Below are 14,840 nucleotides of genomic sequence, written 5' to 3'. Positions count from 1 at the left end.
ATGGGAGTAATGTCAGTATGCCGTGTCAGGGGATTACACTGTAATATGGGGGTAATGTCCGTATGACGTGTCAGGGGATTACACTGTAATATGGGTGTAATGTCAGTATGACGTGTCAGGGGATTACACTGTAATATGGGAGTAATGTCAGTATGACGTGTCAGGGGATTACACTGTAATATGGGGATAATGTCAGTATGACGTGTCGGGATTACACTGTAATATGGGGGTAATGTCAGTATGACGTGTCAGGGGATTACACTGTAATATGGGGGTAATGTCAGTATGACGTGTCAGGGGATTACACTGTAATATGGGAGTAATGTCAGTATGACGTGTCAGGGGATTACACTGTAATATAGGGGTAATGTCAGTGTGACGTGTCAGAGATTACACTGTAATATGGGGGTAATGTCAGTATGACGTGTCAGGGATTACACTGTAATATGGGGGTAATGTCAGTATGACGTGTCAGGGATTACACTGTAATATGTGTGTAATGTCAGTGTGACGTGTCAGGGAATTACACTGTAATATGGGGGTAATGTCAGTGTGACGTGTCAGGGGATTACACTGTAATATGGGGGTAATGTCAGTGTGACGTGTCAGAGATTACACTGTAATATGGGGGTAATGTCAGTATGACGTGTCAGGGGATTACACTGTAATATGGGGGTAATGTCAGTATGACGTGTCAGGGATTACACTGTAATATGGCGGTAATGTCAGTATGACGTGTCAGGGATTACACTGTAATATGGGGGTAATGTCAGTGTGACGTGTCAGAGATTACACTGTAATATGGGGGTAATGTCAGTATGACGTGTCAGGGATTACACTGTAATATGGGGGTAATGTCAGTATGACGTGTCAGGGGATTACACTGTAATATGGGGGTAATGTCAGTATGACGTGTCAGGGATTACACTGTAATATGGCGGTAATATCAGTATGACGTGTCAGGGATTACACTGTAATATGTGTGTAATGTCAGTGTGACGTGTCAGGGGATTACACTGTAATATGGGGGTAATGTTAGTATGACGTGTCAGGGATTACACTGTAATATGGTGGTAATGTCAGTATGACGTGTCAGGGATTACACTGTAATATGGGGGTAATGTCAGTGTGACGTGTCAGAGATTACACTGTAATATGGGGTAATGTCAGTATGACGTGTCAGGGATTACACTGTAATATGGGGGTAATGTCAGTATGACGTGTCAGGGGATTACACTGTAATATGGGGGTAATGTCAGTATGACGTGTCAGGGATTACACTGTAATATGGGGGTAATGTCAGTATGACGTGTCAGGGATTACACTGTAATGTGTGTAAAGTCAGTGTGACGTGTCAGGGAATTACACTGTAATATGGGGGTAATGTCAGTATGACATGTCAGGGATTACACTGTAATATAGGGGTAATGTCAGTGTGACGTGTCAGAGATTACACTGTAATATGGGGATAATGTCAGTATGACGTGTCAGAGATTACACTGTAATATGTGGGTACTGTCAGTATGACGTGTCAGAGATTACACTGTAATATGGGGGTAATGTCAGTATGACGTGTCAGGGATTACACTGTAATATGGGGGTAATGTCAGTATGACGTGTCAGGGGATTACACTGTAATATGGGGGTAATGTCAGTATGACGTGTCAGGGATTACACTGTAATATGGCGGTAATGTCAGTATGACGTGTCAGGGATTACACTGTAATATGGGGGTAATGTCAGTGTGACGTGTCAGAGATTACACTGTAATATGGGGGTAATGTCAGTATGACGTGCCAGGGATTACACTGTAATATGGGGGTAATGTCAGTATGACGTGTCAGGGGATTACACTGTAATATGGGGGTAATGTCAGTGTGACGTGTCAGGGGATTACACTGTAATATGGGAGTAATGTCAGTGTGACGTGTCAGGGATTACACTGTAATATGGGGGTAATGTCAGTGTGACGTGTCAGAGATTACACTGTAATATAGGGGTAATGTCAGTATGACGTGTCAGGGGATTACACTGTAATATGGGAGTAATGTCAGTGTGACGTGTCAGGGGATTACACTGTAATATAGGGGTAATGTCAGTATGAAGTGTCAGGGGATTACACTGTAATATGGGAGTAATGTCAGTGTGACGTGTCAGGGGATTACACTGTAATATGGGGGTAATGTCAGTATGACGTGTCAGGGGATTACACTGTAATATAGGGGTAATGTCAGTGTGACGTGTCAGGGGATTACACTGTAATATAGGGGTAATGTCAGTATGACGTGTCAGGGGATTACACTGTAATATAGGGGTAATGTCAGTGTGACGTGTCAGGGGATTACACTGTAATATGGGGGTAATGTCAGTATGACGTGTCAGGGGATTACACTGTAATATGGGAGTAATGTCAGTGTGACGTGTCAGGGGATTACACTGTAATATGGGGGTAATGTCAGTATGACGTGTCAGGGGATTACACTGTAATATGGGGGTAATGTCAGTATGACGTGTCAGGGGATTACACTGTAATATGGGAGTAATGTCAGTATGACGTGTCAGGTGATTACACTGTAATATGGGGGTAATGTCAGTGTGACGTGTCAGGGGATTACACTGTAATATGGGAGTAATGTCAGTGTGACGTGTCAGGGGATTACACTGTAATATGGGGGTAATGTCAGTATGACGTGTCAGGGGATTACACTGTAATATGGGGGTAATGTCAGTATGACGTGTCAGGGGATTACACTGTAATATGGGAGTAATGTCAGTATGACGTGTCAGGGGATTACACTGTAATATGGGGGTAATGTCAGTGTGACGTGTCAGGGGATTACACTGTAATATGGGGGTAATATCAGTATGACGTGTCAGGGGATTACACTGTAATATAGGGGTAATGTCAGTATGACGTGTCAGGGGATTACACTGTAATACTATTGTAGGACCTTGAGGATTCTGATAGCGTGGGGCAATGAACAGACAGAAGCGGGTTACTTTAGTGCAAATAGTGTATTTTATAACAGCAGTGACACCCAAAAACAATATGCTGATAACCTGAAATGAGACAAGTCCTAAAGCTATATAGCAATTCAGTAAAGTTCCTAAAACAGGGTCCTCATAAACATGTGATCCAAGGTGAGTGTAACACTCAGGTGACGTGGCGCAGTTCACAACGTAGTGATGCAGAGAGAGTCCAATCAGGTATGTAGCAAGCACAGGGAAGTCCAGAACAAGTCTATAGGTAAATCCCAGACGCAGCAAGAGCACAGGAAAGACCAAAAGCTGATTCACAAGTTGATCCCTGGAGCGGCATGAACACAGGTGAGTCCAGAAACAGGTTCACATTAAGGCATACGGTAGGTGACAGTTCCGACTGCTCTCATTGGGGAAGAGTGAAGGGTTAAGAACCACACGTAGTTCAGGAACACAGTTCTTACCAGATACCGTGAACCAAGGGTTAAGTTCCAAAGATGAGTGCAGCTTTCCTACAGAGAACAGGGAATGTCCAGAGCCACAGTAGAAGCACACTAAGAAACCAGCAGCACAGCTGAAGGAAGCAGAATACTCCAGCAAGGAAGGCAGCACCTGAGCCGGTCTTATACACATGAACAGGAAGTAGGGCACACAAAAACAGCAACCTCCATCTTAACAAAGGGCAAATTCATTCACAAGGTGATTTAGAAAACCCGTAATACTGACATTACTCCCCCCCCTAGAAACGGCCTCAGGACGATCCCGGACCAGGTTTGTCTGGGTATCTCCGATGAAACTGAGCAACCTTCAGGGGAGCATTGATGTTACTTACTGGTTCCCAGGAATCGTCTTCAGGAGAGTAACCCTGCCATCTAACTAGATACTGAAGCCGGTTTCGATGAAGTCTTGAATCAATAATGTCCTGGACCACAAATTGTTCTTCGCCATTAACCAACACTGGTGGAGGAGGAGGTACGATACGTCCCTGAAACTTGTTAGGAGAAACCGGTTTTAATAAAGAAACATGAAATACTGGGTGTACTTTTAGAGTTCGTGGTAGCTTCAGCCGACAAGCAACGGAGCTCACAATCCCGGTAATTTTGAATGGACCGATGAACTTCTGTCCCAGTTTCTGCGAAGAAACACCCAACCTTAGATTCTTGGTAGACAACCAAACCGAGTCTCCTACCTTATACAGAGGTGCTGGTTTCCGGAACCTATCAGCTGACTTCTTGTAACGCTCCTGTGCTACAGTCAGGGAGTCCTTCAAAACTTCAAGATTACGTTGCAACAGCTCCACTCTGTCTTGAACCGCCGGTACCGAAGAGACAACCAGAGACCTAGGGAGAATATTTGGATGATATCCCAGATTGGCAAAAAAAGCCGGATTACTTACCGGTAATGCTCTTTTAATGAGTCCACGACAGCACCCACTGGAGGTATCGGATCCGCCCCATTTGGAACAGGAAACCCAACAGGAAAGATAAAAGGGGGCGGTCCGCCTTTCCTCCTCAGTTTTGCATTTCAGAGTACCAGGAGGACCGCCAAGGATTAGGCAATGTCTTGTACTTATAACTTTACTTATCCAACTTTAGCAGATATACTTTTAATATTGATATTTGGAGCAGGGAGGGAAGTGAGCGGGTGCTGTCGTGGACTCATTAAAAGAGCATTACCGGTAAGTAATCCGGCTTTTTACCCTTCGCCACGACAGCACCCACTGGAGAGATTCCAGAGACCATCACCTGGGTGGGACCACCGTGCCAAGGACAGTCCTGCCAAAGCTTAGGTCAGAGGTAGACGAAAGATCAAGTCTATAGTGTCTATAGAAGGTAGAAGGGGATGACCAAATTGCCGCCTTACATATGGTTTCAATTGGAACGTCTCCCCTCTCCGCCCAGGAAGCCGCCATTGCTCTGGTGGAATGTGCTCTGATGTTTCCCGGAGGTTCTTCATTTTTTGCAGAGTAGGCTAAACGAATGGCATCCCTGATCCATCGGGAAATGGTGCTCTTTGTGACTCCATACCCTTTTTTATGGCCCTGAAAAGAAATGAAGAGAGCCCTACACTGCCTCCAGCTCTCGGACCTTTCAATATACTTTAGGACAGTTCTTCTGACGTCCAAAGCGTGGAATTTCTGCTCTTCCGGAGTGGAGGGATCTTCAAAGAAGGTTGGGAGGAGTATCTCCTGAGACCTATGGTACTTTGTTGATACCTTAGGCAGGTATGAGGGGTCTGGCTTTAATATTAATCTATCCCGATATACCTGCAAAAAGGGTGGATCTATGGACAGGGCCTGGATATCACCCACTCTCCTAGCGGATGTCAGTGCTACCAAGAGGGCCGTCTTAAATGATAAATATTTAAGGGATATCGTATCTATCGGTTCAAAAGGTTCTTCTGTAAGGGCGTCTAACACCAAGTTTAAGTCCCATGTAGGGATTGTGGGTATAATAATAATAATAATAATTTTTATTTATATAGCGCCAACATATTCCGCAGCACTTTACAATTAAGCGGGGACATGTACAGACAATAAATTCAATACAAGTTAAGACAATTCAAACAATGACATTAGGAGTGAGGTCCCTGCTCGCAAGCTTACAATCTACAAGGAAATGGGGGGACACAGTAGGTGAGAAATGCTTGTTAATTCAGGTCTGGCAATTATAATAGGGATTTTCATATAAAGCTGCATGATCCGGTCATCAGCCCGTGTGTTTAAGTGCAATAGACAAGTATCAAGTGCAGTTATCATGTGCATGAAGGGTGTGGAGACAGATGAATAGTAGGGTGCAGATTCAGAATAATATTTGGAAGGAGGGAACAGGGAAAAGTTAGCTTGCTGAGTAGTTGATGTGATAGGCTTCTTTGAAGAGATGGGTTTTCAAAGCGCGCTTGAATAGGTCAGGGCTAGGTATCAGTCTGATCGTCTGGGGAAGTGCATTCCAGAGAGCTGGAGCAGCACGAGAGAAGTCTTGGAGACGGAGGTGCGAGGTTCGGATTACGGGGGATGTTAGTCTTAGGTCATTTGTAGAACGGAGGGCACGTGTAGGGCGATAGACAGAGATGAGAGAGGAGATATAAGGCGGTGCAGAACAGTGGAGAGCTTTGTGGGTGAGAGAGATGAGTTTATACTGGACCCTGTAGCGAATAGGTAGCCAGTGTAATGACTGGCACAAGATGGAGGCATCGGTGAAGCGGCTGGACAGAAATATGACCCTGGCTGCCGCATTCAAGATGGATTGGAGAGGAGAAAGTTTGGTAAGAGGGAGACCGATCAGAAGAGAGTTGCAGTAGTCCAGACGAGAATGAATAAGAGCGACAGTAAGAGTCTTAGCAGTTTCAAAGGTGAGAAAAGGTCGGATTCTGGAGATGTTTTTAAGATGCAGGTGACAAGAGCGACTGAGTGATCGGATGTACGGAGTAAAGGAAAGTTCAGTGTCGAATATGACCCCAAGACAGCGGGCATGCTGCTTGGGAGTTATGGTTGAACCCTCCAGGGTTATTTCGATGTTAGGTAGAGTGAGGTTAGTAGAGGGGAGAAACACAAGAAGTTCAGTTTTAGAGAGATTTAGTTTCAGATAGAGGGAGGACATGATGCTAGAGACAGCAGACAGACAATCCTTGGTATTTTGAATTAGGGTAGGGGTGATGTCAGGGGAAGAAGTGTATAATTGGGTGTCATCAGCATAGAGATGATACTGGAACCCAAATCTGCTGATTGTTTGTCCAATAGGGGCAGTGTATAAAGAGAAGAGGAGGGTATGTGAACCGGAGTTATTCTTTCACATGCCGTAATGAATCGTGATATCCACTTATTCCCTGCTATATTATGGCCATACAGCGCCCCCAACGCAGACACCTGTACTTTCAGTGTGTTTACTGACAAGCCCAATTCCTTTCCCTTTTGTAGGAACTCTAAGATAGGGACTATCGGGACTTCCGCCGTATGAGATGCTGTATGAAACTGTAGGAATTTCTTCCATATTCTTTTATAAATTTGGGTAGTGGACTGGTTCCTGCTCTGCAGGAGGGTAGTAATTAATGATTGCGAAAACCCTCTTGATCTTAATAGGTGCCTTTCAAATTCCACGCCGTCAAGTGTAAGTTGTCCACTTGGGGTGGAAGAAAGGGCCTTGGGAGAGTAGGTTGGGGTTTGAGGGGAGAACCCAAGGATCTGTCAGTGACATAATTCGTAGCCACGAGAACCACGGTCTCTTGGACCAGAAAGGTGCTATCAGGATTACTCTCGCCTTTTCCTCTCTGATTTTCTGAATCACTTGTGGCAGGAGAATCAATGGAGGGAAGGCGTATGCCAGCTTGAATCTCCATGGGGCCTGGAGGCATCCAGTATGTCTGGGTGATCTGCTGGAGACAGGGAAGCAAAGGTCTTTGTCTGTTTTCCCTTGTGGCAGAGGTCCACTTGAGGATGCCCCCATAGAGCCACTATATTCTGGAAGATTTGGTGATTGAGGCACCACTCCCCTTGCCGAAGTGTGTGTCGGCTTAAGAAATCTGCTTCTTGATTGTCCTCTCCTCTGATATGAAGAGCTGAGAGGGACAACAAATTGCTTTCGGCTAAATCTAAGATTCTTGCCGCAGAAGACATCAGAGTCTCTGATCGAGTACCTCCTTGTCTGTTTATGTAGGCCACTGTGGTGGTGTTGTCCGACAGGATCCTGACATGTTTCTGTTGGAGCTGTGGAAGGAAATAATGCAGAGCATAGTATACTGCTGTCAGTTCTTTTAAATTAGATGAGTATTCTCTTTCCTCTCTATTCCATCTTCCTTGACAAAAGCTATTCCCCATATGGGCTCCCCAGCCTTGGGGGCTAGCGTCGGTGGTTAGGATACTAGATGGTACTATGACCCATGGGACTCCCAAGGATAGATGGTCATCCTCTAACCACCATTCCAGAGAAGTCAAGACCTCCTGCGTTAGAGTTATCTTGCTCTCGAGGTGACCACCATGTCGCCTCTCCTCCTGGAGGATCTGATGCTGAAGTGTGCGGACTTGATAATGGGCCCACCGGACTGCAGGGGCACAGGAATCTAGCGACCCCAATAGCGACATTGCCCCTCTCAGAGACATGCGTGGTCTATCTATGGCTGCTTCTACTTTCTCTTTTGTTAGTGCAATCTTTACCTGCGGAAGTAGACATTTCTGGAGGGATTGCGGAACGAGCCTGGACTTCTGTATATTGATGATCCAGCCTAGGTCCTGCAAAGACGAGATTGCATCAGCCACTCTTTCGGTACATTGGGTATCTGAGTTCCCGATTATTAGGAAGTCGTCTAAGTAAGGTACGATTAAAGCATCTTTTTGACAAACATAGGCCATCACCTCTGCCATCACCTTGGTGAAGATTCTTGGCGCTGTTGAGAGGCCGAAAGGCATGGCTGTGTATTGAAAATGACGGACCTTGCCATCGAATACCACTGCGACCCTTAGATATTTTTGGTATCTATTATGGATAGGAAGATGATAATAAGCATCTTTTAAATCAATTCCCGCCATCACACAATTTGGAAAGAGAAGCTTTATGGTGGATCTGATTGATTCCATCTTAAACTTATAATTTTTTATAAACGTATTAAGCTTCCTTAAATGAATAATTGTTCTAAATGTACCATCTGGTTTGGAAATTAAAAATAAGGGAGAGTAGAAACCTCTACCTTCCTGTCCCTCTGGGACCTCTACTAAAACCCCTTTGCATAGTAGGCTCCGAATCTCTTCTTCGAGGGCCTTTTGTTGGGCCATAGAGTTAAGGCGGGTTAGGACAAAGAAATCATAAGGATTTTGAAGGAATTCTATTTTCATTCCTTCTTTAATAATACTCAAGATCCATGGGTTTGAGGATATTTGTTCCCATTTTGGATAAAAGAACCATAATCTACCCCCTACAGGTGGGTCTGGTTCTTTAATTTCTATTTTCCCTTCGGAACGTTGGACCCCTGAACATGGTACCCTTTTGTTTCTCTTCTTTTGTGGCCCATCTATTTGGTCTTTCCGTTTGCCTCCTTCTTCCAAACGGTCGCCTCTTAAAGGTTCTCCTATAGAAAGGGATAGAAGAGTCAGGGAACGCCTTCTTCCTCTCCTTTGCTTTGGCGAGTATCTCGTCTAGGGCTTTCCCGAAGAGAAACTCACCCTCACACGGGGTTGCACAGATCTTAGCCTTTGATTGCGCTTCCCCCTTCCAGCTCTTCATCCACAACGCCCTTCTGGCATTGTTCACTAGAGCTGCTGATCTTGCTGCCAGCCGTAGAGTGTCTGCCGACCCATCAGCCATAAAGGCAGCTGCCCCTCTGATTAATGGGATAGCGGCCCGTAATTTCTCTCTGGACACCTTTTGCTCGATTTGTTGATCGAGCTGGTCCAACCACACGAGCATAGATCTAGTGGTGCATGTGCTGGCTACCGCTGGCTTAAATATACCCGTGGTAGATTCCCAACATCTCTTCAACGATGATTCCGCCTTGCGGTCTAACGGGTCTGCCAACAAGCCTGCGTCCTCTACTGGAATAGCCGATTGTTTCGAAGTAGAGGATATAACGGCATCCACTTTTGGCACTTTGGTCCATTTTAATAGCTCCTCATCGCTAAAAGGATACTTTCTTTTTGAGGCTGATGGGAGAAAACTTCTTTGGTTATGTTTTTCCCATTCCCTTTTTATTAGGGCCATAATTGCCGGTATTACCGGGAATGCTCTCCTTTTCTTTTCCGCCAATCCCGCAAACATTATGTCCTGTGCGGTTTGGGCACCCCTTGGTTCCTCACACCCCATAGTGCTTCTCACCGATTTGACTAGGTTGTCCACACTATCTAGGGGGAAACACGACTGTCCCTCCATGTCGGATGATGACGAGGATGTTAGTGAGGAGTCAGAGACTAACCCCCCTTCTTCTTCTGACTCTGAGCTGAGGGTTAACTGCTTTTTGCTGCCAGTCTCTGAGGGAGTTTTGGCGCGGTTAATAGCCTGTATCTCCTCCCTGATTATAGCTCTAATGTCCTTTGTCGACAATGCGGCCCCCTGCTTTGTCTCCCTGGTGCATTGCTTACAGAGCTTCTTAGGGTAGGAGTCAGGGAGAGGTTCAGAGCATAACGCACATTCTTTATGCTTGGATTTATCCTTTTTCTTGGTCTAGAAGGGGACACCAAGGCGGGGGGGGGGGTGGGAGGAGAGGTCAGCTTAGTAGGCAGAGTATATACTTTGCACACTCACCCAGTGAAGCCTTATATTACCGGATCAGATGGCTGAGACGTCCTAGGCCTTGACTCTCCTGCTTCATTCCTGCGGCCGGTGTTGCGGTCCCTGGCGGAGCTACCTCCTGCAGAATCCCCCGCTGGAGCGTGTGCTTCCGTTGGGGACGACATTGCTGCATCGCCGCTCAGCTGCGCCGCTGTTTAAATAACCTGCTCTTCTTTTTTTTTTTTTCCCTGCCGTTCCCCCGGAAGTTGCTCCACCTCTCTGGGATCACCGCGCGCATGCGCGATGCTCTCTCAGCCATCCCGCCCCGGAAGTTCAACCATTACTTCCGGGGGGTCAGGAGACTGTGCGCCGGCCGGCTACCGCACCGCTTTACAGCGCGGCCTCCGCTCTCCACGCGGTCCCCCTCTCCATGCACCGCTACCGCCGCTGGCGCCTCCATTCAAAAAGAGAGCTCCATCCTCCTTTTTTTTTTTTTTTCTTCTGCGCCACTGGCGCTCTTACCGCTCCCAGCAGCGGTGCGTCCCGGTGCCTGCCGGCGCTCTCCTGGGTGAGACGGGGCGGCCCTCCCCGGACCCCGTCATCACCCTTCGCTCACCAGACGAGGGGGGAGCCGTCTAACGGAATCTCCCCCGACGCTGCTTCTGGACCACAGCCCCTGCCGTTCCCAAGGAGACTGCACAGGCGGCATGCCTGGCCCAGGTATTCTTTCCTGAAGGATATCGTGGCTCCGTTTGGAACAGGAAACCAAAACTGAGGAGGAAAGGCGGACCGCCCCCTTTTATCTTTCCTGTAGGGTTTCCTGTTCCAAATGGGGCGGATCCGATACCTCCAGTGGGTGCTGTCGTGGCGAAGGGTAAAAAGGAGTTACCTTCGTGGAACTGCTCTGTTAGTTGTTGTACGAAAATTCCGCTAAAGGAAGTAGCTTCAGCCAGTCATCCTGCAAATGACTGACGTAGCAGCGTAGATATTGCTCCAAGGTTTGATTGGTACGTTCGGTCTGCCCGTTGGTCTGATGATATGCAGAAGACAAGCAAACATTAATGTGGAGCACAGAGCAAAATTCTTTCCAAAACCTAGAGGTAAACTGTATTCCCCTGTCAGAGATGATCTCATCTGGTACCCCATGCAGCCAGAAAACGCTCTGGATAACCAGATCCACTGTCTCTGTAGCTGAGGGGAGACCGGTACAAGGAATAAAATGGGCCGCCTTTGTTAAACGGTCCACTGCCACCAAAATAGTGTTTTTACCGCCAGAGGTGGGTAATTCCACAATAAAGTCCATCGAAATAGACCCCCAAGGGCGAGATGGTACGGGTGGTGGTTTGAGAAGACCAGTAGGTGAAACACGAGGAACTTTGTACCAGGCACAAACCTCACAAGAGCGGACATACTCATTCACATCTTTCAAGCAGGTAGGCCACCAGAAAAAACGACTTAAAAATTCCTGAGTCTTCTGTACCCCCCTATGACCAGCCAATACGGAGTCATGGACCAATTTGAGGATTCGAAGTCTCACAGCCTCTGGGATGTAAATACGTCGATCTCTAAGCCACACACCATTCTGAAAGACAAGATTCACGTTGTCAGGTGGAGCAGCAAGAAATGCATCACCGTCATAGGCCAGCTTGATCTCCTCCCACAAGACCCGGTCCTGGAGCACTCCTATGAAATTGGCATCAGACAAGATGGTCTTAGACGGGGTCCCAGGCACGGAGTCCACCGTGTGGATTCGGGATAATGCATCGGCCTTCCCATTACATGAAGCTGGGCGGTACGAGATAATAAAATCAAACTGGTTCAAGAACAAACTCCACCTAGCTTGTCGGGGAGAAAGACACCTGGCGGATTTAAGAAATTCCAAATTACGATGATCTGTAAGCACTACTACCTGCTGAGTTGCTCCCTGCAAATGGTGTCTCCATTCTTTAAAGGCGGAAATGATTGCCAAAAGTTCCTTATCTGCAATGTCATAATTTAGTTCAGCAGAAGATAACCTGCGCGAAAAGAAGGCACACGGGTGCAGCAAACCTTTGTCTCCGGTTCGTTGTGAGAGGATAGCTCCCAGTGCACAGTCAGAAGCGTCCACCTCCACGATGAAAGGCAGTGCAGGATCCGGATGCATTAATATCGGAGCCGTGGGAAAACAAACCTTGAGGCGGTCAAAGGCTTCCTGGGCTTGCGAAGACCATACAAACTTCTTCCCCTTCTTAGTAAGGAGAGTGATGGGACGGACAATTTCCGAAAAATTCCGGATAAAACGTCTATAAAAATTAGCAAAACCAATAAATTGTTGTACCTCTTTGATGTTTCCTGGTACCGGCCAGTCTATGATCGCCTGGATCTTGCTGGATTCCATGTTCAATCCCTGGGGAGAAATAATATAGCCCAGAAATTGAATTTCGGAGCAATAAAACTCACATTTTTCAAGTTTGATGTATAAATGATTCTCTCTTAAACGTCTGAGCACGGTCTTGACATGTTCCTGATGTTCCTGTAGAGAATCAGAGAAGATTAAGATGTCATCCAGGTAAATTACCACATAATGGTCCAATACATCCCTGAAGATATCATTGGCTAAGTGTTGAAAAGCAGCAGGAGCGTTACACAGTCCGAATGGCATCACTAAATATTCAAAATGTCCATACCGGCATCTAAAAGCCGTCTTCCATTTGTCTCCGGGACGTATACGGAGTAAATTATATGCCCCATGAAGGTCTAATTTGGTAAACACCTTGGCTTGACGGACTCTTTCCAACATTTCAGGAATTAGCGGCAACGGGTACCTGTTACGAATGGTTACCTTATTTAGCTCCCGGTAGTCAATGCAGGGTCTTAGAGTCCCATCTTTCTTCTTTACAAAGAATATTGGGGCTCCCGCTGGTGAAGAGGATGGTCGGATAAACCCCTTGGCTAGGTTCTCATCTATATACTCTTGTAATGTTTTTAGTTCTGGAGCTGCCAGCAGGTAAATATGGCCGAAAGGGATCGCTGCCCCAGGAAGCAATTCTATGGGGCAGTCATATGGTCTATGCGGTTGGAGTTGGTCTGCCTTCCTTTTGTCACAAACGTCTGCGAATTCCTGGTAAACCAGAGGGAGAGTGGGTACCTGTATTGCCTCTTCCACGTCCCGGGTAACTGGAACCGTGACTGTTGGACAGATGGTAGGACTACCCTTCGAGGGGAAGGATATCTCCTTGGTTTCCCAATGGATGTTTGGATTTTGCGACCGTAGCCAGGGAATTCCTAAAATTATAGGAAAATGAGGAGAAGATATTAGCATAAATGAAAGGGTTTCCTGATGGTGCTCCTGGAGTGTAAGATGGAACTAGACCGTTTCCCGGTCTACTGGTCCAGAAGTTAATGGGGAACCATCCACCGTTTCCATGGTGACTGGCGAAGCTCTTAGTTGTGTCCTTATACCATGTTTCCTGGCAAAAGAAGAATCCATGAAATTCCCACCTGCTCCAGAGTCTATCATGGCAGAATTTGGTATCCACTGACCTTCCCACAGAATCTGAATAGGAAGAGAACAATGTGAATATTTTTCCCCTTGATCTTTAGGGGAAGTCGACATCAATGTTGGGGGAAACACAGCGTCTAGGTGTAGACTGGTCTCCGAAACTTCAGACTCAGCGTCCGTATTGTCATAATCCCCTACTGCCGCTAACACCTTGTTAGGTCGCCTGGGACATTTAGGACAATTAATGAGGAAATGGTCTGATTGACCGCAATAAAAACATAATCGTTCACGGAAACGGTATTCCCGGCGTTCATTATTCTCACGTCTTTGTAGCGAGTCCACTTGCATAGGCACCTCCTCGGTCTCCCGCGGGTTTTTGCCTGTAGTTTCCCTAGATGGAAGAGAAAAATTAGCAATGCGATTTAAAGCTGCCCATTTCTCTTGTCTGCGTTCAGTTAGGCGAATGTCAATACGCACACAGTGTTGTAAGAACGACTCGAACTCCTGCGGGGACTCGGAACGAGCTAGCTCATCCTTGATTGCACTGGATAAACCTTTCCTAAAAATTGGCAATAAAGCATTGTTGTCCCAGTTGGTATCCACCACTAACCTCTTAAATTCGGTAACATATTCTATGACTGAGCCCTTGCCCTGGCGTAATGACAGCAGGGCAGATTCAGCGGTGGCACGGCGGTTGGGATCGTCGAATATTTGCGCCATAGATGTCAGAAAATCATCCAAATTATTTAGACGGGTATCGTGACTTTCAACCATAGGATTTGCCCAAGCCAGAGCCCGTGATGTCAACAACATAATAATACATAAAACCTTAAATCTATCAGACCGGTAGTAAGAGGCATGTACATCAAAAAATAATATGCATTGATTAACAAACCCACGAAAGTGACTTCGGTCACCATTAAACCGGAATGGGGGCAACTTGGGCATAATGGGGGACGGTATGCGCTCAGTAGGTAAGGCCTCCTGGACTTCCGTCCTGGTACGTAGATCTTGGTGAGCCTGACCAAACACCTGTGCATTGTGGTCCACCTGGGACTCCAAGTCTCTGAGCTTATTTTGTAACGCCCCCACCTCCTGCTGCAAGGAGTTAATCATAGAAAACATCTTGTCCCCTTGTGACTGTGACATTGCCCCAGCAGAATCCTCTTTTGGCGGGAGTATCCTGT

This window comes from Dendrobates tinctorius, unplaced genomic scaffold, assembly GCF_039654945.1.
Source record: "Dendrobates tinctorius isolate UK_male_01 unplaced genomic scaffold, ASM3965494v1 ptg000424l, whole genome shotgun sequence".
Lineage (NCBI taxonomy): Eukaryota > Metazoa > Chordata > Amphibia > Anura > Dendrobatidae > Dendrobates > Dendrobates tinctorius.
Note: the sequence above shows the minus strand (reverse complement) of the source record.